Raw genomic sequence first — 17,470 nt, forward strand, 5'->3', positions numbered from 1 at the left:
GAAAAACTTAAAGGGTCCCGCCACTCATATTGTATGAATGATAATGAAATGGTAACCCTGTCCGCGCTATCGGTATACGCTTGCAGGGCACTAGTGAGGGGTGATAGGTGAGGATGAAAGCAGGTCAGTTAGCTAAAATTAATCACGATGGTTTCCAGGGGGAACCGCGTGGAGGTCGACCTGATATTGCTAACCCCCCCCCCCCTTCTAGACATTTAACATCCAGGTACTTTACGACTCACCTCCTCCTCTCTTTTTTAAAGCCATTAAAATTATTAGCCTTCACAACGCAGTTGCCTCATTATATCTTCGTACCACTTTTGCCTGGACTCTATAATTTTACCTGCGACAGGTGCAACCCTACCTACTACAAAACTACCCTATATCTTCATCATTCATCTTATACTGATGAAACATAATGTTTCATCAGTATAAGATGAATCAGATCAGATCATTATAAATAACACTTTCTTTGATATATTTTTCACAGCGCCATCTACTAAGTGGAGCTTGTACTGTTGGTACGAATAAATACTAGACAATTGAATATATTACAATTGAAACGCATAAATACATATTTCATGTAAATATATAACTACATATTATATACATAGAAAACATCCAGACCAATACAAACATATTTATTAATACAATTATCTTTATTTTTGTAGGGATCGAACCCGGGACCATCGCAAGGTGAAACAGTGTGGTAAGCCGCAAAACCACAAAAATTTGAGGTCAAGATCGCCTTCACTAAAGGCGATCTTGAGCCCTTTGCTTCCAGTAATTTCATGCTATTCTAATACATAATATATCGTCGCTCTACCTACAACAAATAATCTAACACTAAGTTTGCCACTTCGTGGTCTCCCTTCTGGAACACATCTGCCTCATCTGTTAAGAGGGAATTATTTATGTATGGCAAGAAATTAAATGAATATGCAAATAAATGCGTAGTACACATTCTACTTCTTCAGTTACAACCTTCAAAAGTTAGTGTACTCCTACAAGTAACTTGTAACAAAACATCTAAAAATTAACCATAAAACAATAAATTAAAATTTGAGTCACATTTTTATGGTTTCCATGGGGCAATATTATAAAACAAGAGTTCTAAAACAAACTCGCTATTCTCGCAACGGCATTCGCGCAATGAATTTTTGTATTTTTCTATGATAATTAAAACTGTATTCCATAGAAAAACTGACTTCAATTGTGACAAAACCAGGAAAACTTCGTGGAGATCAACCTGACAAGAGATATTGCTAGCAATGGGGCTCTTAGACTCCATTATTATCAATCCCTTTTCTTCCGTACCGATGAGTTTTTTTTAATGGGTGAAAATGGCAGGGTACTAGTGAGAGGTGATAGGTGAGGATGAAAAGGCAGGTCAGCTAGTCCATCGTGACGAATTCAACGATAAATTAGTTACAATAGTTTCCATGAGGACCCGCGTGGAGGTCGACCTGATAAGGTATATTGATAGCAAAGGGGACTAACCGCCCCGTTACAAACAATCTTTTCGCCTCCGTACCGATGGATTGCGGCGTATGTCTTTCGGCGCCCAAGGGGCACAGACCTGGGCTTATGCCACCATACTCCGACCCCAATCTAGATATCGCGGGTCGCTCGTATGAAAAACAAAGAGGAGGGATGATCTCTACCTTTGCAGTTCTACCGTGAAAAGTTCTCGCGCCCGGGGGGGAAGTGTTAGCAACCATAATTAAATCGTCAGAGTTTATAAATTATTATTATATTCAAATATTATTGTTGCAATAAAGTAACAAACAACATCATATCTTTACATATTTTCATGTTTAAAATAATTTGGATTCAAACGGTGACGAGGTAGTTTTTATTTGAAGAATAAAAATATTATTAAGACTTGATACGTGTAAGTATTATTGCTCGTCTAATCTGGTTGGGGGACAGTACCCATATCACCTATCACTCGTCCACAATGTACTAATAAGATAAAATATGTTACACCCGTGAAGGTCAAATGACGATCAATTCGTGACGTGACCGACTCTCAATCGATCAATCTTATCAAATAGTGGACAAGAGTCGAGTTATATTATCGATTTTATATTAAAAAAAAAGTGCAAAAAAAACCCAAAACAAATTATAAATGCAACTTGAACAAAGAATTAGTACCTACATCAGAAAAAGGCTTTATATAAAAATCATGTTTATTAGTAATATTTGTGCAATTTGTGTTTTTACAGCCAACTGCGATCACATGGCTGTTTCAATTTGAAGAGTGGGTAGTTTATGATGTTTCTATTGACACCCATGAAATGGATATAACTTTCTATCAGGTGGAGCATTTGCTTGTTAAAAACTTTCTCCGGCATCGCCGCGTACACTAAAGCCAGGCCTGCTCACATCATCCCATAAGATGTCTCGTATATTTACGTCCGTTATCGTCTAGAAAACAAAAAGTTTAATTTAACTCGGTAAAGTGCAGAATAAACTCATCTCGAACAGTCTATCGGCATCGCCGTCTCTAAGTTTTAACTAAGAATAATTGTTGAATAGTCCCGGACGTCCAAGTTTCAATTAGTTTGGAATTGTGAAATAATTACACTGCACTACATCTTATTTTTTATCTTTTTTATTTAGAGGCTTTTATCCTATAAGGATATGTCAGCCTCATCATACCCTAATTATAAAAAATACCTCACATATTTAAAACATTAATACATAAAAGAATAATACATAATATCTTAGTAGTCTATTTTGATAAAGGGAATTATTGATACAAAAGTATAGTAATTCACTACATCTTATTTTTATTACAAATAAGCACAAACACATTTTGAAAAAAACTCCGGAAAAAAAAACAAAGACATCGGCCGTAACAAACTACATCCTTACTAATATTATAAATGTAAAAGTGTGTTCGTTTGTTTGTTACCTTGTAGCATCTTAACCGCTTAACAAGTCACTATTAAATTTGATATACATGCAATATATGAGGTGGAGAAGGATATAGGATATAATATACTTTTATCCTGATCAGTAAAAAAATCCCAGTCATGCGACGACGACGTCGCGGGTAAAAATTAGTATTATTGCGTTATAAACTTAACGAATCACTATGAAACAGTCAGTGAACATATCATGTCGTAACTAAAAACTAATGCCGCTAATAAGTGTTCTCTCTTCATCTTTCACTCATTCTTTCTCACCTATTGCATATATGCTATTAAGGATGTTTATGTTTCTTTAAAAATAACATCATAAATAAGATTTATACTTAAATATTAGGATGTTTGTTAATCAAATGAAACAAAAGCTTTAACGGCTTTAAATAATAAAATAGAATATATATATATATATATATATATATATATATATATATATATATATATATATATATATATATATATATATATATATATATATCACAAATAAAACAAAAAATAAACAATCAAACCAATACATGTCTCCGTTCCTTTAGTGCAACATTGACATGTACTAAACATTTTATTTTATACCTCTATTACTTTCATAAACTGTTACAAATCGGGCCTCGTATTTATTCAACATAAAACATAAATGTTCCATTTTAAGATGTCATATTAAAGTAAATCGTAAAATTACACTATGTTAGTTGCATTTTATTGACCTTCTTTCTACTTTATAGATTACAGAATAAAGATTAGGGTTCCACAAAAAACCGACTTCAATTGTGGTAAAACCAGTTGATTATTTTTTATTCAAAACATAAACTGCTGAAACATTAAAATCGGGCAGCAAAAATAAATTAAAAGTAATATAATTGAGACGTCACCTTTTTAAACTTGATTCAAAAGAAAAAAGAGTTCACCGCCGTAATTCAAGAAAAAAGTATTATTATTTTATCCATGCATTGTCGTAATTTATTAAATTACTTATTAAGAAAAAAAAAATATTTTAGCTATCTTAATCGCTCAGTTCATTTGTCCAACGCTTAAGTATATACAGTGTATATTAAAAGAGCTTGAACTAAGATATTAAAAGAGCTTGAGTAAAGATAAATTGACTATTTCAATATACGATGTAGATGAGTATTAGAATCAGTGTTGCCAGAGTAGGAGTTGATTAGATTTTTTTGTAAAACAATATGTCTTAGTAAAATGGAACTTCAGAAAAAAATAAAATTACCTACATGCATACATATCTGTTTTTTTATAACTGACGTTTTGACGTGACTGGCACAACGTCATGGTCGTGAATTTAATATTATGTAAACAACACAATATTTTAAAATTAATTAATAATTTTTAACATTTGTAATATACTATATATATATATATGTAATATACGTCTGTAATTTATTATATAACATATTATATAATAAATTACAGACGTATAATATACCATTGAAGGTAATAAAGTGACGTGAAAATTATCGCAAAGTATAAATGGTGGGACTTTTTTATTATCTCTATAAACACTACGATTACTGAGTGAAATATAGTGAAAAAAAGAATTCTGATTGGGTAAAAGTAAAGGAAATCATGACAATGCAAAATATTTTTTGAAGAGAAATTAAAAATAGCATCTGGCAACACTGCTTCAAATAACTTGTACAGCGCTTCGCAATGACATCTCCTTATTAGAAGAGCTCCAAATTAAATACAGACTTTCGTCGCCTCAATTAAGAATCCTGAGTGCTGTTGGGTATCGGTGGTTGGAAAATGCTACTCTTTATTTTAAAGTAACTATGTTTGCAACTTCTTGCGTGAATTTTATTCGCTTTTAATTTTAGCGCCATCTGTTGTCCAATAGAATCACTATTTATTTAACAATAGATGACTTAAATAAAAAATTCTTTTGGAGGCTCAGTCGTAACATGTTTAATTTAATTTAATAGTGGAGGGATGGATAGTAGCGTCCCTCTTTAATCATCACTAAAGCCTACGGTTGCTATCCCGGCTGACAAGCGTGGTAACTATTGACAAATCTCGCTTATGGAAGAGGCCTATGTTCAGCAGTGGACAGTTAATTGCTGATAAGATGATAATGATGACCTTTAGTTTATTTAAATTCTTTTTCGTGTCATCTATGTCTATGTATAAACTCTTTTTTTTTATTATTTTATCTGAACAATTTGTCTTAACAAAACGTGGTGTATTTTACACTCGTAAAGCAAATGTGTTACCAGTTTGCAGAAATATTAAACTCTCGTACAACTGACACGAAACAGTTAATAAATAATTTATAGAGGAGCGACCCGCTGTCTCCGGAGTGGAATATCTTGCTCGTTGAATATGCAATTTTATTTGTCACAAGAATTTAGGTTAAATAACATTTTAAATTATAAGTTTACAAATTAAATATTAATTGATTAATTAATTTGTTAATTTAGTTTTTCAATTATATTCAGTATTCATAAAAAAGAGGTAATGTTTTAAATTAGTGTTTACTTGTAACTACGTCCACGTGAATGTATTTGCTTAATCGATCGGAATAAAAGTAACTTATGAAATTTGAAATATATGGTACCATATATTTTAAATATCATGACAATTAGTGAATGTTTGTTATTCAATCACACTTAAACGGTTGAATAAAATTTCATACAAAAATAGGCCATATCCTAGATAAACACATATAGTCCTTTATATAAAAAATCGTCCGAGTAAATAGTATATAAATAAGCTAGTAAATAATAAATAAAAAGTAGACTTACTTGCCAGATTTAGTTTCAGATACACGTCTTAAAACTAATCATAAGAGTAAACTGGGTAGAAGTGACACATATATATATATATATATATATATATATATATATATATATATATATATATATATATATATATATATAAGTACATTCGAGGAAGGGTACAAATTTTAAGTATATTGAAGAATAAAATGTACTCTTCTCGAAGGGTAGTCACCACCAATAATTATACGATATGTCACAGTTCACACGTCGCACGCTCTCATTGCGGTGTCTATTGCTCGCAATCCCTGACTGATTTAGATATTAATAGGACGCGGGCCATCGATATGCCAGCGTAGTTATTGCTAAATTCAACGAAGTGTCAATTCCACCTGAATATTTATTCTTATGGCCTAATTCTATTCCAGACTTTATTTATTTATAAATGACGCAATAGTACACTCACTCGTTACAATACCTTTGTAATCGGATGACAATGGAGATTGCGAATAGGATCCAGGATCATCCCAATGAACTTAGAGAGACTGATGAAAAAGAATTACAACAAGTATTGTGATCAAAAGCGGAATGGAAGTGTTTTACCTTTTAGTTTCTTTGTTTGCAAGTCCCCGTTTGCAATCACAATGTAGATCCCGCAGGAGAAAGGATTATCTTCAGCTTTAGCCGGAGCTCTGACTTCTTAAGCGTTTGGCTCGTTTGTTAGCGGGATAACTATATGGATCCATTATAATGAATAATTATGTACAATTATTAGCAATTTTAAATTTGGATTACACCATGATACCACCTGCCATAATCATAATAAATAGTAATAATCTTATGCCACCTAAACTAGAACAACACTTTAAACGGTTGGGTATCCGAGGCAGCTCACTCCCGGAAAAGATGCAGAGAGAGAATCTCAACTGACTGTGCTTTTGCCGGGGATTAGTTTGCCTTTTTTAAGGAATGGAGATGTAAATTATGTTCAAAATAATAATAATGTATTACTATTTCCAACAAACAGTTACAAAAGCTACTAAAGGTTGTAAACAATACAAATTATAAACTCCATCTCAAGCATTTAGATGAGTGACAGTCTTCCATTTTTCAAGACACTTTCAATCAACTTCTAGCAGTGGTATTTACGAAACGTTATGACATTGTGACCTTCAAGAAAAGATCATTCCTTTTTTAAAGGTCAGCAACATACCTACAATTCCTTCGGTATTTCTAATGCTCATGAGCGGTGGTAGTCACTTACCATCAGGTGAACCGCATTATAGATTATAGAAAACAAATCTTATTATGATTCATTCATGCAACCAAAATTACTGATAATCCTACTTTTTTTTTGTGTACAATAAAGTAGGAGGATAAATAAATAAATCAAAATAATAATAAATGTGAAAGTTTGTAAAAATGTTTGTATATTTATATGTTTGTATGTTTGTTACTCTTACTATTATTGTTTATTAATTACGTTTTGAAAACTGAACAGATTTAAATGAAATCTGATACATGAGTAGTTTATATCCTAACTTAATACTTTTATTTATGAACCTGAAGTTCTTCTCTGTGGAGCTTTTATTACTAGCCACGATTTTCGCAGTGTTTCGAACTTTAACAATGTAGCAACTGATTCACGCGAACAACATCGCGGAAAACAACTAGTAACTAATTATAAAAATAAGGGCAAATTAATTAATAAAAAACATGCAACTTTTTTTTATTAATTGTACAGAAAAACGGATTACACATTATTAATACTGGGACCCCAACTTTAGCGATAGAATTTGACTTTGTAAGACTTCTATAATACTTTCCTGAGTACACTGTACACCTTTGTTTTATAAATCTCCGGCAGATCTGAAATCTATGTAAAAATGTTTTTATATAAAACTAGTAATGCGAAGTAGTCTTGTCTGTGTACAATGTATTAAGGCCATACATACATCTGTCTCGTTTGATTGTATCTGTTCAAATAAACGAAGTGTACACATGACGTATCGTAGACAAACATATTAAAATAATATCATTGTCAACTGTATTGTTGAAAACAATATAAAATCTATTTCATCAGATAAATTGACTAAGGAATTGTGAAATTAAACGATGCCTATGTTTTGATAGACTTAAAAAAAGTTTATTGTTTAAATTCGACTGTTTTATTGACAGAGAAACATTTCTCAATATTGATAAAGTTTAATTCTGTGATGGTCCTTTCATAATCATCATATCAGCCTTTAACTATCCACTGCTGAACATAAACCGATTGACAAGAATTAGAATATGGGTGGCATATTCTATGCCGGGACCACATAGCAAAGTGGAAAAGCACATTGGAAAGTTCTTTTATCTGAAAAGATATACTTTTAAATTAGTACCATAATTTTTTTCATAAAAATCGACTCAGTAGTTAAATTTTTAGATCAAAATAACTAATTTTGTCACAAAGTCGTTTTTTTTTTGAGTACAATATTTAATTATCTTCTATCCTATATTGTCACTTTGTCACTTATAACATACCCATAGGCGGGGGAAAGAGATTGTTAGCAATGGAGTTTGACAGCCCCATTGCTAGCAATATACCCTATTAGGTCGATCTCCACGTGGTTCACCCTGGAAACCATTGTGAACAATTCTTGTTGAATTCGTCACGATGAGCTAACTGACTTGCTTCATCCTAATCTATCATTCTTCACTGGTGCCCCGCCGGTGTATACCGATAGTGCGGGTGGGGTTACCATTCCATTATCACCCATTAAAAAAAATACCCATAGGCGTAACTAAGGGGAGAAATATATTGTATTCATCCCAGAATGCGAGCAAAGTCTTCATCTGCTGAAGAGTACATATGCACCTTTTTTAAGGGGCCAGGCCTTTCCTATAAAAAATCTTATAAACCTTTCTTCAGAACATTCCTTCTTTACAGATTACCAAATAAATATCAATACAAACAACACGATTTGAGACAAGTTTTTATATACATAAATAAACTTGAAATTCAAACATACATAGTAAGCTTCATCACGACTTTTACTGGACAATTTCAGGTTAACTGCAAATGACGACAGTGCCTAGACTAATGTAACGTGTATATCCGAGTACCTTACCTTACTTACTGAACTACAGTTTTATTATCGTAGTACAATACATTGTTGTTTTGTCACAGTATACCCACTCACTATTATGATGATGTTACCTCTCTGTGGATTATAGAGCTATATTTTCATTCATGATCATCGTCAAAATCTAAATAGTATGATTGAGGAGAAGTCTCGACTGAAAGACGATGTAGTGACAAAGATTGAAAAGGGAATGTTGCATTAATTTTGCCGTATAAAGAGGATAGGTGAAAAGAGAATTACGAAAAAGATATATCGAGCGTAAAGGAATTGAGATGTTGGTAAGGGCCGCCCTAGACAGACGTACGAGTATGTCAACCAAATAAGCGATGTGTTGAAAAAGAGCCAAATTAAAAGTGCGCGTAACCGACGTGGGAGTGTAAAAATATTGACGAAAGCGAAGGAGGCGAAAGAGGTCTGTTTAAATTGAAGCATTTGGCGTTTCATTGGAAGCCAAGCGTTACAGATGCGTATATATGTATGATAGACAGATAGATACATTTATTTGCCAGAACATTGTTCTTAAAGATCTTGATTTATTGTGAAATACAAATGTTCGCCTTATAGTCAAAAGCGTGCAATTTCATTAATGGGTAGGTACAAATTATTATACTTAACTAATTCAAGATTACGTCAATTAATCATTAGGTGAATAATAATTAAATCATAGTAGTATATTCATAAATCAATCAATAAAAATAAATTAAATTACAATTCAATGTCAGAACTATTTAATAAAAAAAAACCACAAATTTTTGACATTGTGTAAATGATATAATAATTATATGAGTGTTACATAATATTTTCGAGTTCTTCCAAAGAATAATAACATTTACCGACCAATCACTTGCGTTACTCAATTTTAACACTATATATGTATGATCATAGTCTAATTATATACATTATGATAAATCATGACTATAATTAATTAACCATTTATATCAACTTTTTATAATTATTAAATAATAAAATATTATATTAAATAAATATAAACTTCCATATACTATGGACTATTATATTCTGTTTCCATATGTAATTACAACCATATTTTTTTGTCTTTTTTACATACACAGGTTTTACTTCCATCAATCCACGAGTTAAATAATTATTTTCCGTTCGGGTGATGTAATTATTTTAAATATCTTAAAATAAACAACTAGATAAAGAGAGAGATAAAGCCAAAGTACTAGCTATTACATGGATTAGCCATGTAGTATAAAACATGCAACACGAAGGTTGAAGTTTATATTACCATGTATTACCTTATCGAAACTTATTATTATTATGACATACAAACCTACGGTGGGTTACACCGCATAGGGTTCTTACCATGAACGGAGGTTATTAACCTACCAGTATTTTTTTTTTTAGTAGATGATAATGAGTGGTACCTCCATCTGCGTTAACGGTTTACGCTGGTGGAGTACTAATGCGAGATGATAAGTGAGAATGAAAAGGCGAATCAGTTAGCCCATCATAATGAATACACCTAAAATTCAACATAATGGTTTCCAAGGGGGTCACGTGGAGGTCTACCTGATAGGGTATATTGCTAGCAATGTGACTGGTAGTTCGCATTATTAACAAACCCTTGCCCCACGTATTATAAGTTTATAAGCATATCAACTTCATAGGACAAATAAAGGAAACTAGATGACGTGTCGTTTAAGGAGGGCAATGGTAAGGCCTGGAATAGAGCTGACTGGAAGAAAATGCATAATAAAAATAAATTTGTTGCACCGACAAGAAAAAACTTTTAAATAAAAAGAAAAGAAGCATATCAACCAGGTTGGCCTAATAAAAATTTTTATTCCAAGTATGCCTTCTTTTGCAATGGAACAAAGCTTAACTCCCACATCACCTTTTACAGCATCTAAAGATGAAATGGAATAGACATGATTAGTTTTATGTTAAAAAAAAAGCGTTAATGTAAATAACGAAGAGCATGTTATATAGTATTAATTCTATGGATGAAAATGAAATGGTAACCCTATCTGCGCTATCGATATATGGTACAATGCCGGAGTACCAGTAAGTAATAATAGATAGACATGAAGTCAGGGCAGTTAGCCCATCTTGACAAATTTACCAAAGATTGACTACGATAGTTTCTAGGGATTCTATTGCTAGCAATAGAACTGCAATAATAAATAATGAAGGTACATATTGCCATCCAAATTCACGAAAGAGATTAAATGTTTGAGTCGTGATCAAATAATGGAACCATATTCGCGTTGATTAGTTTGCGTTGAGCAATTAGTTGACCTCAATTAATAAAGGGTCCAGTCCTGTCCAAACAAGAGCCCTTGATCCATCTACATTTCTCTACATATTGATTTTGAATAATTAATCCGTATATAAATATATATTTTTATTAGTAGTGCTACCTATTTAGACAAGCATTGCTAATTACAGAATTACCCTCTTATTCATAAAAACATCCAACATGTAAAACTTTATTTAAAAGCTAGAATAGATATTCTAGCTATTGAAGTGTTTTGTCTTTTTTTTTTTATACGACTTAGAATGGCAAACAAGCTGACGGCCCACCTGATGGAAAGTGGTAACCGTCGCCTATAAACATGAACAGTACCATGGACATAACAGAGTATACTGTTTCGCCCATGATACCCCTATGCGTTGCCATTCCTGAGGACTCAGGTGTTATTCCTCTGTACCCTGTAAATTCACGCCATATCCCACCCATCAAACCGAAACACAGCCATGCAAACACAACCGCTTTTTGCTGTATCAGCCATTACTCCACTGCTACTATAGCCTACATATTATCCACTGCTGAATATAGCCTCCCTCATAAGGGGAGTTTTGTCAGTAATTGCCACGCTTGACAAGCGGGTTGGCAATCGCACTTTTAGTGATGTTCTAAGTGGGACGCTGCTTCCCATCCCTCCACCATAATCTCCATTAGTCGCCTCTTACAACACCCACGGGAAAGGAAGGAGTGGCATATTCTATGCCGGGACCTACATGGCTATTTATTATTTTTATACTTTATTATTTATTATCGTTATATTTACGTTAATTTGTTAATTTGAAACATAGTGTCAAAAAACTCGAATAGTTGAAATCGGTTGATTTTGATTCATATGAATAAAAAATTTAACATCTGTCTTCACGACAAGTTCCTTCCGGGGTAAACAGGATCTTACATACATATATTTCTTAATCCACTTTCATAACTCATACATATACACAGGATATGAAGGCTCCTGACTTCTCTCTGAGAATGCACACGGTTTATCTGATCATTACAGATTAGTATAGCCTCTACAGTACCTGAATATTTCCATTACCCCAACCTTACCCTTTTCTATGTCTCTTTAATTAACCTTTTATCTGTCATTCTTGTACGTTTCAGAATCAGTGTAAAGAACTCTTTGTCATGTTTACATCAACACTTTATTTAAATCAACTCTCTCTCACACACAGTAATACGTACACATTTACCAAAGAATGCAATCTACCAAACCTATTACATATTAGCGACGCACCTCAGCCTCGCATGGATTTTTTGTTAATAAAATACAGCACATGTTACTCTCAGGTAATGTAGCGTTCTATAGGTATAGGATTTTTTTAATTACCTTTTTAAGTTTTTATTTTTTTTATTTTTGGTGGATGAAAATGGACTGGTAACCCCGCCTGCGCTAATGGGATACGCTGACGGAGCACCAGTGAAGGGTGATAGATGAGAATGAAAACAGGCCAGTTAGCCCATCATGATGAATTCATCAGGAATTGACCATGATAGTTTCCAGGGGGAACTACGAGGAGGTCAACCTGGTTGGGTATATTGCTAGCAATGGGATTTTTAGTCTCCATTACTAACAATCCCTTTCTCCCCACTTTTTTTAAGTTTATCCATTAACAAATAATCGTCTTAACAATATTATTGTTTAAATTAATAAATACTATAAAATCTATCTATCTTTACATCATATATATGATATCGAATATAGAAAGTCTGTTAAATGTCCCACTGTTATATGTCCATTGTATACATACAAACATGTTTTCATTTACTATATATATAGAGGTTTATTTAGTTCTTTTCGGATAAATAAGATAATAGTACTGGCAACTGAGAAACGCACGCGTTGCCATGGTGACCACAAATAACAGAAAAAGTGAGTTCTTATTAAAAATGTTTGTATAACAGGACAACGTTTTTTTTATTTATCACAAAATTAATTAAATAAACCGAGTAGTTCCTCAAGATCCTTATACAGGATTATTCATTGGTCTAATCGAGCCGGATTAGAGTTCAGTTTGGTGTATTGCTAAACTCCTGAATAGCAGTGGATCATTGCAGAAGAGTTTGCCCTTAGTACAGCAGCTAGTGGCATCGGTAGCGTCGCTGTAGTGAGAAACTAGTTGCAGACAGTGGCGGTATTTGGAGTGAGTCAATTTACGTTACTGTAAGGCGGAGCGGGGCAAAGAAGTTCATTGAGGAAGTGTCTACTCGTCAAGGTGTGAGTAAAGTTCAAACTGTGAGTTCTATTGTTCATTATTAGTGATAGTGAAGTTCATCCATATTGAAAGAAGCTAGAAGTAATCAGATCAATTCAATTTCATGTTCCACTCATCGGAAACAAGATCAAGTGCAAAACGAACTGTAATCTTATTTTCAAGAAAGTATTAATTGTAATAATATGCAATATTAGTACATAGAATATTTTAATCAAATATAATTAACAACGTATAATTGTAATTGCAAGATAAAATGTGTTAGTTTGGAGAACATGTGTCCGATTTTACAAAGAATTTTGTATTCGGAACGCTTACAACATTTCGATTAATGTAAAAATGTTTATGTTTTACTTTACAGATTAATTCAATTACTCCATGTTAGTTGACAAATTAGTTATTTAAAATTTTGTAATAATGTATGCTTTCTATGTTTTCTATATATGCAAATGTTAGGGTTTGATATGAAAACATAATTATTTATACAGTAAGGTTATATGACTTAAGAGTAATATTTACCTAATAAAATATTATTTGTAGTGTGCGAATAGTAAATTCATAATAACTATATAGGTAATAAAGTGAAGTTCCGTAACAATAATTATTCTTATGGTTATAGTTACTTGTATTGTTATTGCCTTTATTTAGTTATTTAGGAAAATGAGTCTTTAATTCACGTTCAAAATGATTTTTACACACGAATTAATAAGACCTAATTTTAAGAAATCTCTAAAGGTGTATTACAGAAGAATATGTAGAGAATAGATTAAAAATAATAGAAGAGTTGTGGTCAGGTCGAGCTTTATAAATTACAGTATTAAAACTTCATAGTTATGTTACCGATGAAGTATATTATAAAATGGAAGAAGTATATTTAGATCACAAATGTGAATTGATAGAATTATTAAAAAGTTTTATTTATCAGATATATTTATCTGCCATTAATAATTCTGCATGCTAAGTCTAGCCATGTCAGACTGCCTAAAATTAATATTCCTATATTCTCAGGAAAATATAGCGAATGGATTACTTTCCGCGATTTGTTTCAATCTATGATTCATAATAATTCATCCTTAGATAAGGTACAAAAGTTACATTACCTTAAGGGATACCTGACAGGCGAGGCAGAGCAACTAGTACGTCACATACCTGTGTCTGAAACAAATTATGACTTGTGTTGGAAACAACTTGAAGATCGGTATAACAATAGAAAATCTTATCTCTGTATACTTACAAGGCTTCTAGGTCAAAAAAGTGCTGTTGTAGAACATGCAGGTTTTCTTAAAGACTTATTAGATACTTCTACTGAATGTTTAAATGCTTTGGTCAACATCGGAATAAATGTTTCTTCGTGGGACATTATTTTAATTCATGTACTCGCGTTAAAATTAGATCCCGAATCACGTAAACAGTGGGAATTAAATATAATTCTAATACAAAACATATTACCTACCTTTCAATCAATTTAGATAATTTCTTACCAGTAGATACAGAGCACTAGATTTTATTGAGCCTAATAATAGTAATAGACGGTCAGATTTAAGAAATTTAGTACAAAACTCTGTTAAAACTAGAGTACTACATGCAAATGTATTCGATTTGTGAATATTGTGCTGGTAATCACAAGTTATGTTTCTGTAAAGAATTTAGTTCAAAAGGTTATGACAAAAGACATGAGTTTGTAGCAAACACATCGTATTTGTTTCAAAGAAGTAATCAAAATGTCAAAAGGCTACAAATAGGATATGCAAAAAACGACATCACTCTCTTCTTCAAATATGACTCCAGAAACTATCAATCAAGGTGTGTCGACACAGAAGGTCACTGAAGTTGAAAACAATGAAAATGAGCCCCAGTGGATTCTCTCTTGTTTTGTACAAGTGAGTTAAGAAAACAATTTTGTAATCAAATAGTTGTCAATATCAAGTTGTTGAGCACTCATAGATCAAGGTTCAAATATTTATTACAGAAGATACCTTGCAGGAATTAGGTTTAAAAAGGTCATCTGTAAAGGGTATTATCTCAGGACTTAGTAAAAATAATAGTTCAGTAACTTCACAGGGAATAGTATTATTGAAAATTCTATCAATGTTTGATCCTACATTCAAAATTAATGTTACAACACACGTGTTAAAACAAATTACCTCTCTTCTGCTAAACAGGTAGAAATAAAGATGTTAATTCACTAATATTAAATTCAATATACCTAATAAAATTGATATTTTATTATAAACAGCCAGATTTTACAAGATGGAATAATGATTGGATATGACATTGTACATCTTTAGGGTGGATATTATGAATATTACAAATGTAAACGAAAATATAGTAGTTCTACATAGCCATATAGAGGAAGATCATATGTTGAAACGATTTTGGAAATGTCAGAGAGTTGAATTCAAAGAAAATATTGAATCCAGAGGAAGGACAATGTGAATTTTTAATGACAAAGATTGCCGATATTCTGTGAAACTACCTTTATGCGACGATGATTTAATATATAATTTAAAGATGGAAAAAAGACAAAAGAGATAATGAGCTTAAAAAAGATTATGCAAAGGTAAATAATGAATATATATATATGAAAATGATGGAACAGCCCGATGATGATAAGCCAGTCAGTTTATTCACCACATCATACAGTCGTTCGGAAGAAAATGATCACTACAAAGATGAGAGTAGTTTTCGATGGTTCCTGTAAAAATAAAAAAGGTATATCATTTAATGATAACTTGTTAATTAGTCCTAAATTACAACTAAACGTCATTTTATTATACGTTGGACGCATCACAATTTCTCTTTGCAGACATTAAAATGTGCAAGATAGTTAAGGTAACAGACAAAGATACTAATTATCAACACATGGTATGGAGAGAAAATATAGATGATGAGATACGAGATTACAAACTGCTAACAGTTACATTTGGTACATCATCTGTCCCATATTTAACAGTGAGAGCTATGAATCAAGTAGTAAATGGTGAAAAAGCTGAATATCCGCTTGCATCAGTAAACTGTGAATTTTATATGAATGATTTAAAGAGTAGAGGTCAAACTATAGAAAAAGCATTAAAATTTTATTATGAAATGAATGCACTATTAAATAAAGGCGGTTTCATATTGCAGAAATGGTATAAAACAAGTAATAAAGATCAACTAAATGAAATGATAAATAAGGATAATGAAGAAAATAGAAAAATAGGAGATATTAAGGGAAATGTGAAATTTAAAATAGACAATGTAGTATATTTGAGAATTAAAGATAATTTCTCTAGCCTCAAACTTATAAGAGTCCTAAACCTAGCATATAGTAAGGAGGATGACTTACCTTCAACAAAATGGCTTTTTGGCAGAATAGTACAGAAACATTCTAGTACGGATAACACAACTCGGGTTATCTTGTTAAAATATAAAAGGCTATTATTGTGCAGCGTCTAAAACTATGTATACTCCCAATTGATAGTGTAATATTATATTAATGATTTATGTATTTAGGCATAATATTGTAGTTCATTTGTTTAAGTTAGTACCTCGTATGTTAAGTCCTATATTTCATGTTCTTTAGTTCAGTGGTTCCATGGTGGGCGGTTTTAAAAAAGGACATGTTGTCCTTGGTGGGCGGAATGTTAAATGTCCCACTGTTATATGTCCATTGTATACATACAAACATGTTTTCATCTACTATATATATAGAGGTTTATTTAGTTCACTTATTGATAAATATGTAGATAATAGTACTGGCAACTGAGAAACGCACGCGTTGCCATTGACCACAAATAACAGAAAAAGTATATATTATAACAGGACAACGTTTTTTTTATTTATCACAAAATTAATTAAATAAACCGAGTAGTTCCTCAAGATCCTTATTCAGGATTATTCAAAGTCTCTATCCCTATATCACTTCTTTCTTCATCTTTTTCAAAAATAATAGATTTACTTTTATATTTTAATGATATAAACAATAAACTGTGACACCCACAGCCCATACGTTGTTAATTCTGAGAACTCAGGTCTCAATGGTGACATACTTCGTTTAAAAATATCTCAATCCAAAGTCATTATGGCTTTCTTCACTTTAAAAGTAGCGAAGTAATTTGCATTGCCCCCACTGCTTGGATTCCGAGTCTTTGACTTAAATTACTCCCATGGGGGTAATCAATCACTTAATCATAATCATTTAATGAATAAAATGACA

This window comes from Galleria mellonella, unplaced genomic scaffold (genome assembly GCF_026898425.1).
Source record: "Galleria mellonella isolate WM207_F2 unplaced genomic scaffold, CSIRO_AGI_GalMel_v1 utg184, whole genome shotgun sequence".
Lineage (NCBI taxonomy): Eukaryota > Metazoa > Arthropoda > Insecta > Lepidoptera > Pyralidae > Galleria > Galleria mellonella.